General features: G+C 38.8%; 1 protein-coding gene across 1 annotated transcript in view; it reads right to left on the bottom strand.

The window, feature by feature from the left end:
• Nucleotides 1–24,699, bottom strand: part of gipr (gastric inhibitory polypeptide receptor) — a 55,433-nt gene extending 30,734 nt beyond the window's left edge. The window contains exon 1 of the mRNA XM_066703929.1: nt 24,476–24,699. The gene's annotated coding sequence lies outside the window, so the exon portion shown is untranslated. The remainder of the gene's footprint in view (nt 1–24,475) is intronic.
• Nucleotides 24,700–24,909: the final 210 nt, after the last annotated feature.

Genomic DNA, 24,909 nt, shown 5'->3' with positions numbered 1-24,909 from the left:
GTAAGGTATTGCTTGCTTTTTCCCTCTCGTTTCAAGATTTTGTTTGGGGGAATCCAGCACATCTTTGAAAACCCTGAGGACGCGATGATGTTTGTCAAGATGAGTGTCCTGCCTGCGGCGGGTTCTCTCCCTGCGTGAGCGCACTGTCTGGCGGGGAACTGCATTGCTGTAGCCTTCTGTGTTTCATCTTAATGTTTCTTAACTTGCTTACATAGTTATGGTTGGGCAAGAACTATGACATCGTTAAATTGTAGTGCTTTACTACTACTCCTTTGCTGTTTATTACCCCTCTTTTATAACTGACTAAGACTTTAGATAATAATGATAATAAATACAAAAGTGTTATTTACATTATTATTATTATTATTATTATTATTATTATTGTGGTAGATATTTAGTTTTGGTGTCTTTTATACTCTAATCTTCTTCTATTTTTCTATTTTATCTTTCTCTTTTCTGAAATTATGGGGATTGATAATTTTTTGTAGTTCTGTTTTGTTTTTCAAAATATGTTTGCGGAGTGATAGAACTGAGGAATAATGTGTGTTTCGAGGAAATATGTGTGTGCTCTCATTAGTACGTCACACTTTGTTTCGGGAAGTGTTTTTGGGTGGAGGGTGGGAATTTTATTTTTATTCTAATCTTTGCTTTGTTTTTGTTTGTTTTTCTTCACTTTTCATCTTTGTGGCTGTTGTGTGCTCAGCCAAGCAGCATGTGATTGATAACACTCCTATTTTTTATGCCACCCTATGATCAATCAGTCCAATCTTATAAAATCTTTTTACTATGACTAATCCCAGACGGAGGTCCTGTGGTGATGGGTGCTCTGCACCAGTTGGAATGTAAAGGGCCTTAATCACCCTGTGAAATGTAACAGAGTCTTAACTCATCTACAACAACTTGCATTTCTACAGGAAACTCACTTTCACACATTGGACCACTTCAGGATTCGAAGGGGCTGGGTGGGGCAGTTGTTTCACTCAAATTTCCATAGAAAAGCTGGAAGAGTGGCAATTTTAGTGCGCAAAACAATCCCTTTAATAGAATCGGAGGTTACCTCTGATCCAAATGGTAGATTCATTGTGGTCACTGGCAAACTGTCCAATGCTCCTGTAATTTTGGCCAATGTCTATGCCCCCAACTGGGATGACAGTGCTTTCATTACTAACTTTTTTTCCTCCCTGCCTTCCCTGGATTCCCACCAGCTGATTCTTGGTGGGGACTTTAATTGTTCTCTCAATCCAGCTCTTGACTGCTCTTCTAATAAGCCTGCATCTGTTTCTAAAACCGCTTTAGCTATTAAATCTTTCCTTGATTCTTATGCAATCTCTGACCCTTGGGGTTCCTTTTTCCATCTTCAAGACAATATTCTTTCTTCTCCCATGTCCATCACACTTACTCCCGGATTGATTATTTATTTTTAGACAATAAATTACTCCCATTTATCTGTTCATGCACATACAACAGTATTGTCATTTCAGATCATGCTCCTATAACCTTAGAATTAAGTTTTCCTATCCAATCTGCTACACATCATCCCTGGAGATTCAATCCGCTGTTACTGTCTGATTTAAACTGCTCAAATAGATTTTTTTTTTAGAAACAAATATCACACCATATATTTCTCCCTCCACTTTTTGGGAGACATTTAAGGCTTATATACAAGGTCAAATAATTTAATTTACTGTTCAAAATAATAAACGCAGATCAGGGAGACTTTGAGAACTGGTTAATCTCATCTCTCAAATAGATCAAGTTTATGCCAACTCCCCTACACCAGAACTTTACAAGGAGTGTCTAGCTTATTAGACTGAATTTGATCTTTTGTCTACAAAACAGGCAGAACATCTGCTGTACAAAGCCTGCCATACAATTTATGAGTATGGCGACAAGGCCAATAAAGCACTCGCCCGTCTTCTTCAGCAGTCTGCTGCTCCCCATTTAATTTCACAAATTCAGTCCCAGTCTGGCCTGGTAAATGATCAAAAGGAAATAAACAATCAGTTCTATAATTTCTACTCATCTCTTTACACATCCGAATCGCCTTCAGACCCTTCCTCTCTAGACTATTGTTTAATGACCTCAACATTCCCTCTATTGATTCTGATATGAAGTATTCTCTAGAAAACCCTGTTTCCCCTGATAAGATAACTAGGGCAATCAAATCCTTGCAGACCGGCAAATCCCCTGGACCTGATGGCTTCCCTGCAGAATTCTACAAAATGTTTAGCAAACAGTTATCACCTATCCTAACTTCTATGTTTTTGGACGCTTTTAATTCCTCAACCCTACCCCCTACTCTTCGTCAAGCCTCAATATCCTTATTGCTTAAGAAAAATAAACCCTCCATCAACTGCAGCTCATATCGTCCCATATCACTTTTAAATGTGGATGTTAAAATCCTTGCTAAAATTTTAGCCCTGCGTCTTGAGTCTGTCTTGCCATCAATAATTTCTCCAGATCAAACTGGATTTATTCGAAACAGGCATTCCTTTTTTAACCTCAGACGGCTTTTTAATATTATTTTCACTCCCTCAGTAACACTTCTGCCTGAGGTGCTTGTGTCTCTTGATCCTGAAAAAGCTTTTGATTAGGTCAAATGCGACTACCTTTTTGATATGTTACAACGGTTTGGCTTTGGCCCTACATTCATTTCTTGGATTAAATTGCTGTACTCTTCCCCTCTTGCTTGTGTCCGAACTAATAGTACCCAGTCTAAATATTTTCCTCTTCAGCGTGGAACCAGACATGGGTGTCCACTTTCCCCTCTCCTCTTTGCCTTAGCTATTGAGCCCCTTGCCATTGCACTTTGTGATAATCAGCAGGTGCAGGGCATAGAACGGGGAGGTCAAACTCAGAATGTTTCCCTGTATGCTGATGACCTATTACTTTATATTTCTGAATCGGCTACCTCTCTCCCACACGCAATATCCATTTTGGAACAGTTTGGAAAGTTCTCAGGATACAAACTGAACCTTGATAAAAGTGAACTTTTTCCCATTAATAAAACTGCCACCCAATATCCGCTTCACAATTTACCCTTTACAATTGCCCATGATAATTTCACATATCTGGGAATTTCAGTTACGCGTTCTCATGCTAATCTTCTTAAATCCAATTTTACCCCACTGTTAGAACGTAGTAAGCAAGACCTTATCCGTTGGTCCACCATACCATTGTCACTCGCTGGCTGAATAAACTCTGTAAAAATGACTATATTCCCCAAGTTTTTGTATCTCTTTCAATGCATCGCAATTTTTATCCCTAAATTGTTCTTCACTAAGCTTAATCAAATAATCTCCTCCTTTATTGGGAACAAAAAATCCCCTTGCATACGGAGAGTTTTCCTTCAAAGACCAAAGGCAATGGGGGGCATGGCGCTACCTGATTTTCAAATGTATTACTGAGCAGCCAATATCCGGAATCTGTTATATTGGCGCCAGCCCCAATCACAAGAAACTACCCCAGTTTGGCTACGAATAGAAATGAATTCCCGTAAATCCTCATCTCTTCCTACCTTACTGTGTTAATCTCTGCCGATATTGATTTCAAACTATAGTCAAAATCCCATAGTTAGACACACTCTAAAAATGTGGACTCAATTTAGAACTCGATTTGGTCTGATGTCACTTTCTGTACTTTCCCCTATTGACAGTAACCACCTGTTCCCTCCCTCTCTGGTAGACCAGGCATTTCGTGTTTGGCACAGACATGGGATAATAACCATTCAGGATTTATACAAAGATAGGATTTTTATGTCATTTGAACAGCTCGCAAATAAATGTAATTTACCTCAGTCCCATTTTTTTCGAAAACTGCAAGTTAGGCATTTTACACGTTCTCAATTCACTCAATTTCCTTCACTTTCTCCGAAAACTGATACAGATTCCATACTCTGTGTTTTACCAAGTAACAAGGGTCTGATATCCCAGATTAATTCCACTATCTTTCTTTTACACTGTCCTTCCCTTTCCATATTAAAAAACTTTATGGGAGCAAGGCTATTTTATCTCGGGTGCACTCCTCAACTGTGTGTGCTAGGCATGGGCTTATACAATTCAAGATTTTACATTGTACCCATATATCTAAAACCAAACTGGCTAGGATTTTTCCAGGTTTGGACTCAATGTGTGACAGGTGCAATCAGGCTCTGGCCACTCTTATACATATGTTTTGGACATGTCCCAACTTGCTTCCTTTCTGGTACTCAACATTTGAGACTTTTTCTCAGATTACATGGTTCAAAATTAATCCTACACCACTCATAGCTCTTTTTGGTGTTTCACCAGATGACGTCCCACTGTCCACAAGTCAGTAAAATTGCTTGGCCTTTGCCACTCTCCTGGCTAGACGCCTTATACTTCTCAATTGGAAGCGGGCTGCCCCACCTTCATTTGTTCACTGGATCAGAGACACTATGCAATTTCTCAAATTAGAAAAAATCAGATACACACTCCAAGGGTCCACTGAGAAGTTTAATTCAATTTGGCAACCCTTTTTGTCTGTTAACAGCAGATCCTTTAAGTCCTGTAAGTTGCGAGGTGGAGCCTCCATGGATCGGACTTGTTTGTCCAGCACATCCCACAGATGCTCGATTGGATTGAGATCTGGGGAATTTGGAGGTCATGTCAACACCTTGAACTCATGATTCATCAGACCAGGCCACCTTCCTCCATTGCTCCGTGGTCCAGTTCTGATGCTTACGTGCCCATTGTAAGCGCATTCGGCTGTGGACAGGGGTCAGCATGGGCACCCTGACTGGTCTGCGGCTACGCAGCCCCATACACAACAAACTGTGATGCACTGTGTGTTCTGATACCTTTCTATCAGAACCAGCATTAACTTTTTCAGCAATCTGAGCTACAGTAGCTCGTCTGTTGGATCAGACCACACGGGCCAGCCTTCGCTCCCCACGTCCATCAATGAGCCTTGGTCGCCCCCATGACCCTGTCGCCGGTTCACCACTTTTCCTTCCTTGGACCACTTTTGATAGGTACTGACCGCTGCAGACCGGGAACACCCCACAAGAGCTGCAGTTTTGGAGATGCTCTGACCCAGTCATCTAGCCATCACAATTTGGCCCTTGTCAAAGTGGCTCAGATCCTTACGCTTGCCCATTTTTCCTGCTTCTAACACATCAACTTTGAGGACAAAATATATCCCACCCACTGACAGGTGCCATGATAACAAGATTATCAGTGTTATTCACTTCACCTGTCAGTGGTCAGTGTATATATACACTCACCTAACGGATTATTAGGAACACCATACTAATACTGTGTTTGACCCCCTTTCGCCTTCAGAACTGCCTTAATTCTACGTGGCATTGATTCAACAAGGTGCTGAAAGCATTCTTTAGAAATGTTGGCCCATATTGATAGGATAGCATCTTGCAGTTGATGGAGATTTGTGGGATGCACATCCAGGGCACGAAGCTCCCGTTCCACCACATCCCAAAGATGCTCTATTGGGTTGAGATCTGGTGACTGTGGGGGCCAGTTTAGTACAGTGAACTCATTGTCATGTTCAAGAAACCAATTTGAAATGATTCCACCTTTGTGACATGGTGCATTATCCTGCTGGAAGTAGCCATCAGAGGATGGGTACATGGTGGTCATAAAGGGATGGACATGGTCAGAAACAATGCTCAGGTAGGCCATGGCATTTAAACGATGCCCAGTTGGCACTAAGGGGCCTAAAGTGTGCCAACAAAACATCCCCCACACCATTACACCACCACCACCAGCCTGCACAGTGGTAACAAGGCATGATGGATCCATGTTCTCATTCTGTTTACGCCAAATTCTGACTCTACCATCTGAATGTCTCAACAGAAATCGAGACTCATCAGACCAGGCAACATTTTTCCAGTCTTCAACTGTCCAATTTTGGTGAGCTTGTGCAAATTGTAGCCTCTTTTTCCTATTTGTAGTGGAGATGAGTGGTACCCGGTGGGGTCTTCTGCTGTTGTAGCCCATCCGCCTCAAGGTTGTACGTGTTGTGGCTTCACAAATGCTTTGCTGCATACCTCGGTTGTAACGAGTGGTTATTTCAGTCAAAGTTGCTCTTCTATCAGCTTGAATCAGTCGGCCCATTCTCCTCTGACCTCTAGCATCAACAAGGCATTTTCGCCCACAGGACTGCCGCATACTGGATGTTTTTCCCTTTTCACACCATTCTTTGTAAACCCTAGAAATGGTTGTGCGTGAAAATCCCAGTAACTGAGCAGATTATGAAATACTCAGACCGGCCCGTCTGGCACCAACAACCATGCCACGCTCAAAATTGCTTAAATCACCTTTCTTTCCCATTCAGACATTCAGTTTGGAGTTCAGGAGATTATCTTGGCCAGGACCACACCCCTAAATGCATTGAAGCAACTGCCATGTGATTGGTTGGTTAGATAATTGCATTAATGAGAAATTGAACAGGTGTTCCTAATAATCCTTTAGGTGAGTGTATATGTTATATATTTTGGTTAAATGTATTACAACAAAATTAGGCTACATGCTGAGATTACAGGAAATAAGATCTTATTTTCAACATTTATTTTCATGGTGGGGGGAGAATCATTACTCTTTCCCAATCAGTCAATGTTGGCATGTCTGTTATTATTACTGCCAATATGTGAGCGATTTAGTGGCAACTATAACAAACATTCTGTCCATGTAAGTCTGGGGACCTGTAAGCTAAGAGGAGAGTGCAGAATTCCAACAGGAGTTAATTATCCCATTGGTCAGTGCAGGCACTGCGTTTGCCTTTCCCAGCTTTATAAATGTGCCATGTTTATTTGGAAAGCCTAATGCATTCACTATTATACTGTGCTGTATTCAGCAGGGTTGAGGTCACGGGCAACATACATTTTTTTAAATTGCAGTTATGCAAGTAGCAACACTATGATGTGTTTATTTGGAAGGATATTTTAATGTTGTGATTTTGGTATGTGAGACTACTTTGATCACCCCAACATATTTCTTCAAATAACAGATTACGTTTTCAAAACATTCTAGAGTTATGGATTTATTTATCTAATTTTCAAAACTTCAGGTCTCCATCACATTTCACACAAACAGCATGATTAGACTTTTGGAACAGAAAGCTCTGTGGGTTGGTCCCATCCTTCCTTTGGTCTTGTTGCTTTTCTGCCTGTATCATGACTTTGTGGGACTGTGGTTTGTTTTGTCCCAGTTTTGTAATGCATAGCAGCTCACATGAAACCCTGCCCTGTTTAAAATGAGGAACCTTGACTGCAAGATAGCATGAACAAACATTTAACTGAATTTAAGTATGGTTTGGGTACAGTTAGGCTTTGGTTACATTTGCCCAGCAGTGTGAGCTTCCATTAGTTGTAGGTTGCATGTCTGCTGGTTTGACAATTATAATCATGTGTGGATTTCCAGAAGCTTCACATGTTTGACATTGGCTAGGATTGGGGTCTTGCATAATGTTGGGGCTTATAACAATGTAGGTATTTTAACCCTCATTTCAACAGCATAAAAAAACTGTTTGAAACTGACTCATTGTAATTCATTACATAAAAAAACCAACTACCTAATGCCCCACAAAATTAAGAATTAATCAATCTACCATAAGGTGACAGCATATCATAATCAGAAGAAGCAGACAGTGGCAGTAACAAAATGATTGCCAAAGGGTACATTTTATCCTTCTTGGTCCTCTGATAATTTCTTTCAGTATCTATTTAAATAATTATAGTGGGGAAACCACAGTACATAGGTGTAACTGAATTCCTCTATTCACTAGGGATTTATCTTAAAGTGTCCACAGAGCCTCCACCACAGAGAAAGCATTTCTGTTCTTCTAGAAGCCTAGAAGCACGTCAGAAAACCAGCAAGTCAGTCCCCTCAGGAGAAGACACTGATTTTGTCAATACTTTCTTATATTATACAACTCACCATGGTTTAGCTGAAGTAACCCCACACTGTATAGCCTAGGGTTGCCAATCAGTCCACAGTATGTGGGGATGCTATTTGAAATATGACTACAGATACAAACAACATGATCTTGGAAAAAGTTATATTAAGGCATGAGATCCTGTGTCTTCCAATGATCTTGCAAGTAACAGAAACAGAGTGGCAGATTTCTTGAAAATAAGCTAGTGGACGAATCACAAGTGAAAGCATCCAACAGCACTCCATATATGGGGCAAAACATATTGATGGTCATTCACTGTACCTTAAAAGCTTATGTACATGTTTTAACAGGTGTAAATAACTTAGACTTCCATTGACTGCCCAAACAGAGAGGTTGTTGTATCCTGTCTCCAGTAACGCACAATGTCTTATTAATCATGTGTATGATAATGAGACTGAAACACTATTGATTAGTTACTGCCAAAACACTTTTAATGGGTAAGGAACTGATCATCAACAATAACAGGATACACCAGTCTTACATGCATAGGGGAAAAGACTCAGGAACCTTTCCTGCTACTGTGGGTCTAAGCAAATTCACAGTTTGCCAGTTACTTTCTTTTCTGTGACAACAAGTTTGTTGACCCATGGCTTCTAGATTAATTAAGGCAGACTTAAGCCTGTCTAATACAGCTAAGGGTACCATCCTTCAGCCATTCACGATTGGGGGCACATTGGGATGTATGTTGTGGCTGCCTGGGAACTGCCCAAGATCATCAGAACTATCTTTGTATTCCTAAAGCATCTGTTGTTTTAAATTTGGGAGAGTTTTTAATGTCTGAGGATTCTGTGCATCAGGTTTAGAGTTTAGAGCATGTGTCTTTGCCAAGGATTGGGGTGTTCGTGACAAAGAATGGTTGTGTAGACTACATAAAGTATAATCTCTTGTGTGAACAGCATACTATGTGATGCCATGAGCCTTCATTTGAAGACCTCCATATGCATGGGTGTGAGTCACAATGGTTTGTGTACAAACCATTTGTCATACAGTGCTAGGGGAATTATATTGACATCAGTGCCTGTGTCAAATTTGAAATCAATGTCTGTATCTTGTATTTTTAGTGCGGCTGTTTCCAATAATCCTGGTGGCGTGTAGACTTGCGACGATTGCTAAACTTGGTTAGAGTTCCCTTAAAAACGTTATCAACTTGTCGTGTCACACTACTGCCACTAGATGCCATCCTATAGACAATGGCAAAATTATTATTTTTGTGGCATGATTTACACGTTTACCCATATGCGGGGAAAACTCAAGGTTTGTGTGTTTGTCCGCAGTTTCCACAAGTTTTATGGTGTGTTTATCGTGTTTGTTTTTGTCTAGCTATGTGTTCTATGACTGGGGCTTCTGCAGTATCCGCCGTTTGTGTCACAAGTGACATTACAACTTCGAACATGTGGCTCTCTAGCATTTGTTTTGTTTGTGCTTGTAATATCTCTTTAGCCCTGCATATCTAATGCTTTCTATAGAGTTAAATCAGGCAGCGGTCGTAGTTTTTCTTTCCATGTAGAATCCTGGACGCTAAACTCTAGTTTATCTCTTATCAGTGTTTCTTCACTTTTACCAAAACCACAGGTTTCAGATTTTACTCAGAGTTCAGAAACGGACTTGTCGACACTGTGTGATTGTAACCACAAATGTGTCTAGAATTGATACCTATCCAAAATGTAATTGTTCTTCAGTTCACAGTGTGCATTTAGAGCACTTAACACCTCAGCCACTATCTTTTTGGATGGGTCTACCCAGTTAATGCACAGCAAGTTGTACATGTCTTTGGACTATGCTGATTGTAGGTTTTCATTCAATACTTTTTATTTATTCATTAATGTATTACGTGAAACAGTGTCCTATACAAACAGCAATCCTTTAGCTTTTTAACTGGCTGTTCCTTTAGTTTATGATTAAGGTAATGTCTTAGTTTAATTCTGACACAATGTTATGTCCTGTCTCTGGGTATGAAACACAATTAGTTACTGACTACCAAAATGCTTTAATAGGGTAAGGTCCTGAACACCAAGATATCAGTGAACGCTGCAGTCTTACATGTGTTGGGGGAAACAGTGATCTTGTCTTAGGAACCCTCTTTTATAGCCAGAGAATTTGAGCCATATAATTTCGCTCATCACCATCAAAGGACAACCCATAGTAATTCTAAGAAAAATCGCTATAGCAGCAAGGCATTTGTTAGTGAAAAACAATTATTTAACAGACTATTATACAGCCTGTTAGCAATTAATCACGTTTGTCTGTAAAACATGAATAATAATGCCATAGAAATACAGGGATAGTGGCAGTCAGTGTTGATCTAATTGTTATGCAACGTTGCCATAATATAGACCAAAAGGGTGCTACATGGACTTATAAACTGATAGAGAATGGCAACACTTTTCCTTTTGCTGGTTTTGTTTCTCCCTCATACAATGTGCATCTCATACCATTATTGGCTTGCAGTCTCTTCAAACAGAAACCTCAATCCTCCACATAATAATTGGATTATCTATTAAAAAATTAAAATTCTAATGTTATAATGTTATAGGAATCCTTTAAAATGGAGCATACAAAATTAATTTATTTTCATATTGCTTGGCAGTTGTATTCCATGCTGGATATGGTCCATGCATAATGCATCTTACTCATTTCTTCATCAGACATGGTCACAACTTTCACTGCAATCAGGTTTCTGGGATAGACCACTAAACAAGGATATTAGCACAGAGAAATGTTGGCATTAGTTTCCAACGGTCCTTGGAAATCACAGAACAACAACAACAAATTAGCAAAAATGTAAAGGAGAGTGAATGCTTTGGTTTGCAAAGCCTCGGCCAAACCCCATTCACTATGTGACTCTTGCATTAGTTGTACTTAGGAAGTGTTATGAATGTGTGAACAACTGTAGAATTATGATATTGTTTCCTTCTTTTTTAAGCCTTCAAAACAAGTCAATTTTTTCCACCAAGAAATTGTCAGACCTTCCTTGCAAGAAACAAGTCAAAAGGGTAATTGCATCGATTCTTGTACAACTAAAAAATTAATCAATAAATAAATAATAATTCATATTTTAAAGTGTATATTCATATGCATCTGTTTTGGAAATACCAAAGCTTAATTTTTCTCAAATTTCAAATGCTGTCTGTGCTTTTTAAGGCAAAGCCTGTCTAGCAAAACATTTTCTTTAATACCAAGACAAAAACTAAAAATGACATCAAAGAAAAGATCTAAAGTTTTGAGTCGTAACTTTGCAAAATATTATTTGGGTTTCCACTACAGAGTGTGTCACGAAGCCAAAAACTGTATTTCTTGTAATTCTTTTGAGCGTTGGGGTAATAATGAGTCAACTCGATCTTTTTACTGAAGCATACCACAGAATATACATTGGTAGGACATAAAAGACAGAGAAAATGCATGTGATTTTGTTTCCTCTTTTGGCTATTGCCATTTGAACAGATGTGATCTATGTTTTATTCTTTTAAAGTATTATGTAGCAAAACCAAATTTAGAATGATTTCTAAGCTGAAAGTCCCACTTTGTATTTGAGTAATGGGATACTGGCAAAATGGCTCACAGCTTTTAGGAGCTAATGGGACACATTTTCCATTTGGGGGGGGCGACACACAGTTTCCACTCAAATACTGCCTTATAAGTATGATAAGTACCACCAGTCAAACACTTTAGAACACCCCCATTTTATTTAAACAGTTCAAGTCCAGTGAATAACCTGAAATGGTACAAAGGTAAGTGGTAATCTGCCAGAGGTTAAAAAAAAAGTTTAGCTTTCCAAAAACTGAAAAATAATGTATATTCTGTTACTACACCCTCTTAAGCATTATTTGGCAGTGTTACGTGCAGCTCCTGTGCATAGAAGTTACACTGTATTCCTACAATGTGCACATCGTTTGAAAGCGTATTCTCTTGGCTACCAGCACGTTTCATTCTGAAACACATGCAATTTACAGTTTGCATGTCACGGGGGGTAAACGCACAGTCTGCTCCGGGGGGCGAGGGTCTCATTCAGACAGTCACAGATCACTCAGTTTCGATCGTATTTCTTTGCAAACAGGCTTTTGTTCAGAACAACCTAATACACCTATGCTGTGTATATCATTTGATGTTCTATCAAACACAGAGAAGTTCAGATCTAAATATCTTCGGGGGGGGGGGGGGATTTGGGTTGTATAAAAACCAAATTTTTCACATCAGAGAATGCTTCACATCATAGAAAGTTGAGAGTCTCAGCTTTCATGGAATACCAAACACTTGGCAACACAACAGTGAAGAGTAAACATGGGATTAAAAAGAAGCACACAGATTTGGTGCCCATGATTTATTTTGTATCTCCAATTGTTTATTTGTTCAATGCTTTAATTTCAGAGTACACTGAGACATTAAACTGTGTACATTTCAATAAAAATAAATAAAACTGAGGTGTTCTAAAATTTTTGACCGGTAGTGTATGTATTCAGCATCTTGCATTCTGGGGGATAAGCTATCCTTTACTACACAACAAAAGATGGCTATATATGGGAATGGAAGGGTAAGCCCTATCCCTGAAGGTAAACTGCCAGAACCTGATGATTTGATTATGTAATCTTTCTGAAGGCTAGTTTCAAGGAAGTGACTTCACTGACTGGTTGAGGTTTTATTATATAGAGATTGTTTTAAGTAGCAGTTGAAAAATCACTCAACATCTGAATGCTGTGACTACATTTCAGTGATTCTATTTTCACTAGTAAAATAACATTCACATACTGTATGGAATAACACCTCTTCTGGATAAATGTTTTTACAATTCCCCAATTTCAGTGTGTGTTAACTAAAGAGGACATTCCAGTTACAATTGAATGGCATGGGCAAATGGCCAATGGCAGAACAGCAAGCCAAGAGATTACAAAACAGCCAAAGTACCTCTTCACAGATTTTATTCATCACAGCATACGTTGCTAGGCTGACCTTTGGAAAACAAAACTGAAACAGCCCAGGCTTACAAAACACTGGTGCTGAAACAAGTCCTCCTCCAAATGTACAAATGTAATTAAATGAAATGCATATTAAAACAATACCACACTCCTTCAACAGAAACAAAGCTCAATAGATGCACAAGCTCTCCAGACCAGACAAGACCAGGAGAAACTGAAGAACGAGGTGAGAGGATTTAGTCATTGTCATGCTGTAGGGCTGCGAGTTTACACTTAATCCTAGTACCTCACCATTTTTAGATATTGGGTCAATGAGCACAACACAGCTTATTTTATTTCTTCAGCCCAGGAAATACCCTTTGTCCTTCTTATGCCCCAATATGACTATTCTAAACATCAGACTGCAAGCATTCGCTCTTGAGAGTGTTTTCGTCTCTGGTCTACCGTTTTCATGAGTGATCCAAATAAGTATTGGTAGTCTGCTCCCAATTCCCGTGATTGTTTGCCTGATGATCTTCCTTCTGTTTAAAGTCCTAAATGCACCAGCTCTTCAATTCTATTTATGACCCAGAATTCTTGATTTTGAATCACTGAACTGGTCTTTATAGAAAAGAAAAATGCTTTGAGACCACAAATGGGAACTTGTTATTTGAGCTCTCTTGGTCTCTGCACTATATCTTAAGCTGTATAGCCATTTTTCAAATTATATCCCAGCTCTGATATTAGCTGGAGTAAAATGGAGACCCTTTCCAATGTATAAATGTTAAAATACAACATTCATTAGAAAACCATTATGAAGTCTGTGGTAAAGCTCCATTAATTTACCAAACCATCATGTTTAAAACTTTATGTACTGCAAAATGTACTCTTCATTACAATTTTCAGGCATTAAACCTTCAGTTAAGACAGAGTGCTGCCTGGAAAACAATGAGAGATAATCACAAAGAATGTTCTATGAATCTATGAAATCATGCTTGCACTACTCTGAAGAAGTATCTCTCCCTTTCTGTTAAACTGAAGATAGTAGGCATGGGCTGTGATCAGGAGGCAAATCCTCATTGTGAGACGTTGCTAAGAAATATGTGAATGCAGTTCACAGGCTAGAACTTGCTCAGATCAGTTATCATTGTGCAAAGACAACAAAACTATCAAAAAAAGAAACAAAAAACACCAGAATATTACAGACTTAAATGGTCTCTAACCTGTACAAAACACTTTGCACCTTCCATGAGATGTTAACTGATCTTTTTTGGAGAGCAGATCCAATTTTGAATGAGTTATGCTGCTCTAATGGGAATAACAATGGTAGTCAAGCACTTTCCCATCACTCTAATTCCATCAATCTCTCTTTACCTCCAAGCCTGCTTATTAAAAATAAATAAATAGTAATAACTAGCCCATTTTTTGTGAATTCTAGAATATTTCATAATGGACCATTTAATTTACCATAAAGACAGTCCTGGGAAAAATAAACTGACTGGCTCCTGGACTAAAAGGAATGGCTTTCACGCAGTTTAAGAGAATGGAAGTATGAAACCTAGAACCAAGAAAATGCGATTAAGGGTTCTCATTGAATTAGGGTTAGCAAAGTCAAAGGAATACAGAAGCAATTTAAAAAGAATGGGCTTTGTGGTAAAAGACTCAGAATTATGGAATATATATGGCTATTTCTGATATAAACTGTAATAATTGCATTGTACAGTGTAATCAGGACTGCATGTAGCAAGGATGTGGCTGTTATAATGTGGGATTTCAATTTCTCATAGACTGGGAAAGCCCAGTTGGGACTACAGAAGCAGAAATAGAAATGGTTAATGCCTGCTTTCTAACTCAATTTGTCAGGAAACCAACCAAAATGTTGTATACCGCATACAAAAGGGATACAGACGAAACAAAATACAAAGAATATGTTAAACTGCAAAGAGATCTTAAGAAAGGGATCAGGAAAGCAAATAGGGAAATAGAAAGAAACATAGCTCTTGGAGCTAAAACTAATGCAAATGCAAAGAGCTTTTTTCAATACTACAACAGCAAGAGGTCAATACAGAAGGAAGTGAAACACATAAAGCGCAAAAATTGAAGTATTGTGGAAAATGAACAAGATTTGGCAAATGTTCTAAATGAGTATTTCACAGAGGTTTTCACAAAAGAAAAAATAGAGAACATGCCACAGGTTAACAATCAGTCCAGTCAAACCCTAAGACAGATCAAGCTAAATGAGGAGGAGGTACTAAAAGGACTAGCAAAATTAAAAACAAACAAATCATCTGGGCCAGATGGGATATTTCCAACAGTACTTAAAGAAATGAGGGAAATTATTTATAGGCCGCTAACTCGATTATTCCAAATGACACTTAGAACAGGGGATGAGCCAACTGACTGGAAGACAGCAAATGTCATACCAATCCACAAGAAAGGGGACAAAACTGAGCCAGGAAATTACAGACCAATCAGTCTCATCTGCATCACCTGTAAAATGTTGGAAAAAATTATTAGACAGAAAATAGAGGAGCATCTTAATGAAAACCATATTCTTGGAGATAGTCAACATGGATTTAGACGAGGCAGATCATGTCTTACTAATTTATTAGAATTTTTTGAACATGCAACTGCAGCTGTAGATCATGTGAAAGCATATGATATGATATACTTAGATTTTTAAAAAGCTTTTGATAAGGTTCCACACCAAAGACTGATCCTCAAATTGGAAGCTGTAGGCATTCAGGGTAATGTAAGTAGATGGATTATGAACTGGTTGATGTATAGGAAACAGAGGGTGTCGATTAGAGGAATTCCTTCTAACTGGAGTGAGGTTGTTAGTGGAGTTCCACAGGGATCAGTACTAGGGCCTTTGCTTTTTAAAGGCCTGCAGCTGGAAAACCCTGAAATGCTTTGAAATTGCTATGCCTATATAGTCAAGATGGTCGGTTGAAGCCACATGCGACCCAAAGAGTTATCTGCTAGTAAACAGATTACCCAGGATATTAAATTAAGCATGAAGGGTAGTGAAATTGGCCGCATCAGCATAACCAACAACAAGTAAAAAATAGGAACAGCTGAGCAATCAATGTCACCTGACCCCCAGTAAGGGCATGGAGAAAATGTCAACAAATTAAAAAGGCATTGATCAGAGAGGTGAGAGGCTCCTATCATTTGGAGCACTGAAACACCACATCAAAATCACCCACTTCCTTTAAAGACAAGAGCGTATCCGAGTGTTTCATAATTCTAAAAGATAAAGCAGATATCATGTTTCTATGCAAAATTCAAAAAGATTCTACCCTTCTCTTCCCTGCCAAAGTCGGTTAGAATCTGAAGTCAGTTTCTAATAGTTTATACGCTGTCCTGTGTGCATTAGCATACTTGAATTAAATCTTAAACAAAGGAGAAACAAAAATAAATACATCTAGGGACACAAAATAGCACTGCAAGGCAAACATGAGCTCAGCAAGCTAGAATTATAATATGTATTATAAAAAGAATCTTGAGCACTAATCTGCTACCACATATTCATTTATAGGAAGGGACATAGGAGACTCAAGCGGTATCTAGGATTCACAAAGAGATACAGACACAATCATATATGATTAAAGAGTAAGGAAGCATAAGTGTTCCGGTGTGCGTCAGAACATTGACTTTTTAAAAACAGGTCCCAAATGTATTCTACTTTAGCTTCTTTGGGGTTAGTTTTAACATGTTGACTAAGGGGGTGACACACACTCCCTAGTTATACTTTCATGGTTACAAAACATTTCTGGATTTAACATGTCAAGTTCAAAAATGTGCCCTTTTAATACAATGGCAATGTAGGATTTCTGTTGAACCTATTGCAGATCCTACAAAGTCACCATTGATTTGTTTAATTAAAAAAAATGTAGGAGGGAAAATTTTAAAACTACATCAGTGAGTTTGTCAAACTGACAATCATCCAAAATTAGTGAGGACTAATTGTAATATGTTTCTTAAACACCTGTTAACATGATCCAAGAAACTGCTTTCTATATGATGTCAGCCTCTAAAGATAGACAGCAGGTACATCAAGTTTTCATTACCAATACAGAGAGAGACTCACACTGCATCAGACCATTGTGTGCCATGCTTTGCAATTGTACTATTAACATTTTCTGCCAAGTCTGATGTTGGCACATACTTGCTCCCAGGACACTGCTTTCTTGATTATTTAATCACTAGTTCCATTTTATGTACTCCTGATGAGAGCTGTATTGTTGCACCACACGTACTGTGACATTACAGGGATCTGCCAAGAATTGTGTTTCAAAGAAACTGCCAACACCACCAGAGCACGATAATTGAAATGTTAAAGAAAACTGCAGGTGTCATCACTGTATGAACACCTGCTGTCATTTGTTTTTAAACGTTTTTACTATCCCTTTTTACTGTTGAGTCCCATCTGCCAGGACAATGTAATGAGTCGCGTTATAATAGGGTACAGCGAGAACTTCAGCAGAAAAGATATACAGGATGCATTTCAAACAAATAGACTATAATTAATACATTAAGGTTACATTAAACAAATTATTAAAAAGTGAAATGTTACTTTAATTTTATCAGGGTAGTTTACCTAACTTCATTTAAAATGTAATATAAGTAAAATAGGAATGCATGTTTGAAACAAAAGGTATAAACATGCAACCTGCATTTGCATCAGCCTGGGGACAACCTGGAAGACCATCAGGGACCACTGGTCATCCAGGGACCACACTTTGAGGACCACTGCCCTACATGACATTCATGCTGGACTGTGCATTGCATTGAAGAAGAGACTTTTCACTAGCATTACCAGTTATTATATTGATATATCTGCCCCATTTTAAGGCCATACAACCTGAACCCCAACCCTAACCAACACCTACATTTCAAGCTAGGCCCATTCAAATCTACCCCTAGTTTACTTAAGTCGAACCCTAATCCTAGCCTAGACCAAAATGTAACCCTAATTTGATCACTTAAATTGTAATGAACAAAAATGCAAAATTACTCAAAATAATGCTATCCAGATAACCAAAATGAATAAGTTATACACTCCTATATTCATCAGCATCCCTAAATAAAACTTTAATTTGTCTAATTTTGTCAAAATGTTACCCTAATTTGACTTGATTGTAAGTGATCCTGGTCTTGGGCCTTCCAGTTTTCATTACAAACTACATCTCAGTCACTTAACTGAAGCAATTATTGGAATTATGATGATCTTCAGCTATTGATTGAGGACACCCATAACATTGGAAAGGTTGGCGCACATTGCTTAGAATAGGTCAATACAATTAGAAGTACTTTGATAACAAAATGCCACTCTATATCAAAACCACAATTAAGCAAACCTACTCAACCACTGTTCTTTTGAACTGCCTTTGCATAACAAAGAAATGCCAACAGATTAATCTTTAAAAAGGTAGGAAACATGTTGTGACAGATTTGCAATATATACAGGACACAAGCTGAAGGGATTGTCTGTTCGCTTGTGCACTTCAACAACAGAAAGATCAAAAGTACCCCCTTCCTCCATTTCAGCAACAGGAAGGTGTAGTCATTTTTCAGAAAGGCCTCTTATTATGCTATACTTTTTTTCCCACAAGGTGGGCACGTTCTCCAACTCTTATACAAATTCCACACAACAAAAGTTGGTTACGGTTAATTGAGTCCTTGTATTTGCGTGCTCAGATTGGGTATTTTGGAAAGCAGGAGGCAAAGAAAAGATGATTCAGATTGAGACAAAAAATAAAAGAAAAGGAGGGTGTGGTGACCTAAATTCAAGCATGTTGGGGGGGTTGATCGTAAGAGAAAAGGCTGCAGAATGACGTTTTGGAACAAGGTTAATCTATTCTGATTCTGCAAACAAGAAACAGGAGTGATTGGGACCCTAGCCACAAAATGCCATGGCCACTTGAGTCTCCAGTGTTGTACCTTTGCTTTTCTCCTCAAGCACACCGGGGTCTTTTTCACAAGTACTAGCAGGATGACTTCAGAATTGCAAGTGTTCTGATTTGTTATTTGCAGAAGGAACCTCAAGCCTTTCCTTGTTAATTCAAATGACAGCAACAGAATTATTAGGGCGAGAATAATTAATCAACAATGCAAGGTACACGTGCTCTCAAGACTCGTCTTATTTGCAGTGCCTTTTCAGCACTAAATAGATATGCATCAGAAGTGTAATGCTATTAGGAGGAGGCTTTCACAAGAGAGCATTCTTGTCTCAGTTTGTTTCAGTTAATGCTCGTTTATTTTCCCCTTTTTCTTTCTGATGCATTACATGTGGCTCCAATCGTAGGCGATTGATCTGTTGTTCATCTTTTGTTGATGAGGGTTTGGTTTTAAAAATTCTGTTATAATTAATGAGATTGCATACTCTTTCCAACATCCTGTGTTTTTTTGTTTTTTTTGTAGTCCTTGTTTAAGACCCTTTCAGCTTTCCAGCCACACACACTAACAAGTTACATATCTGACTACATTTAAGTTGGGACTGCAAAAGAGGGACAGCTCCCCAAAAAATTACACCCAAGGGTCATCAGTTTAAAGCAGCTGGTCTTGGAGGGCCATAGTCCAGCAGGTTTCCCCAACTCTCTTGAAATCACCAACACTCTCAGACCTGGAAAAAGCAGTTCAATTGGCTGAATGAAGACAAGAAGTAGTTGGATTGGGTAGTTAAGGGCCACTAAAGACACTCTTCAGAGCTTAAAGCAGAGAATTGTATATACCCTTCTAGAGATGTATTGTTGATAATTTTCCCCCCACTATGATGAATTCAGAATACAGCCCGCTTAACTAGACTGCACATAGCTGAACCTTGCTATTGGACTGACTCATCTTTTACATTGCAATTTGTTAACTTCAGTTTTGGGGACATTTGGAAGATAGATAGCTACTGTCATGTTTTTTTTGCTGTAGACACACCACTGCTCTACAGGTATGGATGGACAACCAAGCTAGAAACCTCCAAGCCGCCCACAACAGTAAATGGACAATGTATTCATGTCTTATGTGTTCTCAATAGAGATGTCTTCGTGGGGATATTACTTTAAGTAGTCAAAATGCTCAGACAAGTTAACTCAAACAATTACTCCTATAAAACCATGCGTGCTATAAAATTCCAACAAGGCTCAAGCTGCTGCACACTTGGAGTACAATGTCTATCCCTGGATAGAGCTTTAGTTAAATAAGAGTATTAAAATAAAGCTGCTTCTTTGGACTGTCGAAACCTGCCACATTATTGGTTAATATCAGCGGGCAAAATGGGTTGAAAAAATACAGGAGCTGCCCAACCAAGCTCATTCAAAAGCGATCAATAAATCTCAGCTTTGCCAGGAATCATCTTCCCCCTATTACAAATCGCCAAATTGCAATTTGAGGAGGTGACACGTTCCAGTCCTCGGTGATGCTATCGGCAAACACATCATGCTGTTGTTATTTCCGGGCTTTGCGAACGTATATTTCCAAGAAACAAAAGCAAGATGTGAAAGGATGCGTCGCAGCAGCTGAGGCTCAAAGCGACACGTCACTAATAATAACTGCCCTGTCCAGTCCCACCCGATGAAAGACAGACTTTGTGGAAAGCTGCATTTCTTCACCTTGGCCCAGATTTAGAGGTCTGAAGTGAATGGATCAACACTTTCCGGGATGCATAAGAGTCTGTTCACACTGTCTTTTTCACAGGGGATCGCAGGCCAGACCAATTAAAAGAAAGGAAAAGAAAGCAACCAGAAGGGAAAGCCTTGCCTCTTACATAATATGGCTTTGCAGCAGCTTGTAATATGATCGTCAGAATGTCATGTGCGTGATATAGTGTGTATTTAAAAGGGTAACCCAGGGCTTCACTGGCAGCAAAGCCATGGCTGTCGCAGCAGAAACAAGCACCTCAAGTACCTCTTTGAAAACAGAAAATATTTAACTAGGGTCCCTGACCTCAGTTTAAGAAAGGGTCACAGGGCAAATAAACTACTGTATGCACACAGTACACAAGCTGGAGCTCTCAATCAATTATCTTCTGATCCAAACTTATGTTGTTTTTCACTGGGATAGAAACCCATCGCGAAGAGGTTTGACCCACTTCAGCTTCTTATGCAAATAATGAACAAACGGGAGGGGAACATACAAATAATTATATTTTAACCCAACACCATTATTCTATGTACATTTTCTCACTTGTGGTTTGTTTATACACAATAGTCTGCAGCTTGAAACACCTGAAGGTTTGTTAGTAACCTACTGTAACCACTGTAGCAAAACTGACCATCACAATAATGAAATCAGTTAAAATATGCAAATAAGATAAATTACAACCAAAGGTGTAGCTGTAGAAAAAAAGGAAACCAAGTAAAGGTATTGATTTTAGAAGTGTGTATTATTAAAGGGATGTGTACACCTTTATTGCTTAACGTCAAATGCGATCAAGTTTTGAGGACCAGTTATTCTGCCATAAGTAAATGTGAGGATTCAACAGTGGAAGGCAGTCAAGTGCCCTTACATCAGAATCTCAGACTGTCAAATAGATGAGGGTGCAGGGAGATTACCGTACAGACCGATCACATCCTATCACTCTTTAGCCCTGTCTTCTCGAAACAGCACCATAACTTAAGTGTCAGCGCAATACTAAATTAGCCAAAAGACTCACATCAATTGTCATGACACATTTGAGAATTTTGTTGACAGCAGCAACAAATCAGCTTCATGCTAATGTCATATTTTAACTCGTTTACTACACAGTGTGTTAATATTGTTTGGAACACTGTCTCTCTCATAGGCTATTACGATCAAAAAAGTATTCGGTCAGACAGGAAGTACATTTCTAACCATCTTAAATAACAGCTATCTTGACCTCTCATCAGTATTGCTATTTAAATCTCCAAGATGAATATCCAAGTTAAGAAAAAAAAAAAAAAAAAACACTTGGTTGGCAGGCATTGCTTTGAAAATTCCTGCAAAGTACACCAGGAAAGAAATACAGTCAATGTCAAAAGCATTTACTAGTCCAAATAAATTATACCAAATAGAGAAAAAAACAGTGCAATGCAAGCCAAAATCTAATTATTTCACATTAAAAGACAAAACACATGAACAAACATTATATAACAAAAGTACAACCGTATTAAAACAGTATCTGCTTTGCTTAAAGAGGACTCGATACAAACTAATTAAACAACCTTGCCTGCTTAAAGTTTATCCAGGTTATTCAATTCTGGCACTACAACATGACAAGTCCACATTATCCCCAGAAAACAAAAGAAACTCTTGACTCATTGCCAATTGAAAGATTAACTCAAGATCCTCAAGCCAGTGTACACGGTCATGAAGAACTAACCACTGTATTTACTAATAAACTATTTTGTACCTGTGTTGCATATTAACTTTTAATGTAAATCAATCATTCTACTGTACATGCACACTTTCCTTCAGAGAACTGATTAAAACGGTCCTGAAAGGTAGGCATGTCAATCTTGCCAAGTCTAATATTTGGCTGGTATGTTCGTGATAAAATAAATGACAGAATGGACGTTTTGACTGATGGCTTTTTCAGGTGTATGAATCAATCTATCAAAAACTTCTGGGTGCCTCCTCTGTATCAAATCTCAATTCAACAGACAACGCAACAGGGAAGTTGCCACTAAGGGGAGGGGTTAATAAAAATAAAAATGACAATAATGGAAAACAGATATCATTGTAGATTAATTCTTAACACACACACATACACACACACACACATATATATATATATATATATATATATATATATATATATATATATATAACATACTAGGAAGTTAAAATCTAATGACAGATTTTTTTTCGCACTCTTAAAAAGGAAACACCATAATTCTGACTTCTTTTCATTCTGAAATTATTTTCCACCTTTGACATTTGTTCAGTGGCACACAGTGCACACCATGTTAAAACAAGCTAATTTTCCAAATTAAGGAATCTACCCATCTTCACTTCTTTATTCATTGTACAATAGAGGACATTAGGTGGAGGGACATCTGTACAGGCAAGAAGTGGGAAGCTTAAATACAAAGTGCATTCATTATATAACTTAACTGGAGGATATACTGCTATAGGTTTTAGGGTAAGGCATGATGGCCTGAGCTGTCATCAAATATCTGCCTGGGAACAGCTGTGGGAAACCAGTCCACCTCTAACTGAACACCTAATGTGCGTCAGCGGTTGGGTTTGACAGTTCTGTTGTGTGTTTGCATGATACATCAATGAACAAACGGAATTAATGAACCAGCGTTGACAAGGTGTTTTGGCTGTTTTCTTAAGGTGAACCAAGATCATAGGATAGATGTGAAGACAGAGGTTTGGAAGCGATGCAGATCACTGCACTTACATTACAGATTTCTATAATACATATCAATGTAACGGTACTAAATAATAGCCACAAAACAGGATTTTATAGATCCTGGAGTGACTGGTGAAATGCCATGTATTTACTAGGCATGATTAATTAAATGCATCATTAGGCAACCGATAAGGACCTCACAGCCACATGGCGTGTTAACAAATTCAACTTAATTTCTGCTGGTCGTGGCCTGAATTGAATCTACTTTGGTGCATTGTGGAGACAATACAATTAAAAAGTTACCAAGGAGGTCAGCGTTGTAACTGTGACGCTCTTTCAGCCCCAAATAGTAAAAACTGTGAAGTCTCTGCACTCTGGAGCGGAGCGGTGTGTCGTTGGTTCAATGTACTTGGGGGGAAAAAATGATATATTGTAACAATTGTAGGAAGGGTGTCTTACTCGGAAATATACTAATAGTTTCACACTTTCGGCGAGCAAAAGAGGACAGTAATGCAAAAAGTAATCATGCAAATTACAGCATCGCACAAGTAATAACATTGTTTATAACAGTCTGACAGTTGATCTATTTTCTATTATCTGTTTCTTTCAACTGATCTATTGCTAAATGTGTGTTCACTGGCTATAATATTCAACAGGGATCCAACCACACAGAAGTACAGTACTGCGAAATGCTATATAATATAAGGTTCAATATTACGCACATGGGAGACCAATGCAGGCATTTTTTAATCGGCCTGACTTTTTTAGAAGAAACCCATGAAAAAACAAATGTTGCGTCTTTCCATTATTTAATGTATTTATTTTAAGGTTGTGAATGGGTGTAGTAAGGGTACTTGATACAAAAGTATTACGGTGTTCATTTAGTTGGCAAGTTCCACTGAAATCCCAGTTTTACACTTAAAGGAACTAAAGTCATTGGGAGAAGAAATAACGCTTTAAATTGCGCACAAGAAGCATATAATTTGCATGCAGTTTTCTAACTGTTTAGAATCTGTATATATTTTATGTAATTTTCAAATGCAAGCCTATCTCGTTGCAGTACAAAAGTACAATAACTCAACGACTAAAATGTCACAAATGAAAGCCTAAGAAGAATAAATGCATTTCAGTATTTATTAAATGGACAGGATTTAAATTTCAACGTCACTTTATGTGTATTATTTACAATGAAAACACACGTCGTTAAATGTCTGATGATCAGTACTGAGCGACCCGGGGCCCCATGTGTGCAGCTTCCCTACAGTGTGTGACCCTGCTGGGGTTGGTTTCTTCATTTACAATAAAATCCTGGTGTAAATCTGTCCCTTTTTCTTACCTTAATGTGAATCCAGTTCTTTCATTGTATTCAAATGATGTCAGCAGTATCCCGTATAAAAGCAAGTCAAGACGGATCCGAGTCTTGGACTAAAGTAAGAAAAACTGGAACATGCGTGTCTCAGTAGACAGGTGCAATAATACTGCGAGTAGTCGTGCTGTGTGAGTAAATGCACAGGATTGCGCTCTGCTTCTTCAAAACGTGCTCCGCAGCGGCGCAGCTCCAGCCAGTGAAGCATCCTGCTCTCCGCGGCCACCCGCCTGTCCCGCCTGTCCCGCCTGTCCCGCCCCACGCCCGGCCGCCCGCCCGCCCGGCCGCCCGCCCGGCACCTGCGGAGCAGAGACGCGTCTCCGGAGCAGCGCTCGGCTCCTTAAAGGCACAGGCTGTACATTGTCCAAAGAGGGGACGTTAAGCCTCTAGTCTTGAGCAAATCT

Source organism: Amia ocellicauda, chromosome 5, assembly GCF_036373705.1.
Source record: "Amia ocellicauda isolate fAmiCal2 chromosome 5, fAmiCal2.hap1, whole genome shotgun sequence".
Classification (NCBI taxonomy): Eukaryota; Metazoa; Chordata; class Actinopteri; order Amiiformes; family Amiidae; genus Amia; species Amia ocellicauda.
Note: the sequence above shows the minus strand (reverse complement) of the source record. Positions and strands in the feature narration are given on the sequence as shown.